Raw genomic sequence first — 851 nt, 5'->3', positions numbered from 1 at the left:
TTGTAATACCAATAGTAAGATCTTGCCATTCTGGTTTTGTATGCTAAATATGATTTGCCAGTTATTATTACATTTCTATACCACATGTAGTCAAAACTCTCTCTCTGGGTGGTTCACAACATTTTAAATCACCCATCCAGATTTCAACCAGACCCAACCCAGCTTAGCTTTCAAGATTAGGCAGAATCATGCACTTTGGGCTATATGGAAGCTACAGCTATATGGCAATATATGCAACTGAACCACTTAGTAGAATCTAGGTCTCACTGTGCTGTTTTACTGTTTCAAAGCCTCTTTGTTACTAGATGGAACAGCCATACTGCTCTATAGTCTATGTTTATATTTATCTAGTATTGGTGAACAAATACAACACACACAGTCTTAATGAAGAATGCAATAATGAATTGGAGCATCCTATTTTGCTGAGTCAATGGAGTGTTTTATTGGCATCTACTTCAAAAGGGATAACACATTAATTCTGCAAAAATATGTTTTATCCAGGATTTATTTAGGATGCCATAACATCTTTTCTTCAAGAAAACTGGAGATATGAAGGGAACGCTTCATGCAAAGATGGGCATGATAAAGGACCAAAATGGCAGGGACCTGACAGCGGCAGAAGAGATTAAGAAGAAGTGGCAAGATTACACAGAAGAACTATACAAGACAGAGCTTAATGTCCCTGATAACCACGATGGGGTGGTCACCGACCTCGAGCCAGACATCCTGGAATGTGAAGTCAAATGGGCCTTAGGAAGTCTGAGCAACAACAAAGCTAGTGGAGGTGACAGTATTCCAGCTGAGCTATTCAAAATCTTAAAAGACGATGCAGTAAAAGTGCTACACTCAAT

The sequence above is a fragment of the Varanus komodoensis genome, unplaced genomic scaffold (assembly GCF_004798865.1).
Source record: "Varanus komodoensis strain SLA01 unplaced genomic scaffold, ASM479886v1 scaffold10, whole genome shotgun sequence".
In the NCBI taxonomy this organism is placed as follows: domain Eukaryota; kingdom Metazoa; phylum Chordata; class Lepidosauria; order Squamata; family Varanidae; genus Varanus; species Varanus komodoensis.
This window is presented reverse-complemented; position numbering follows the sequence as displayed.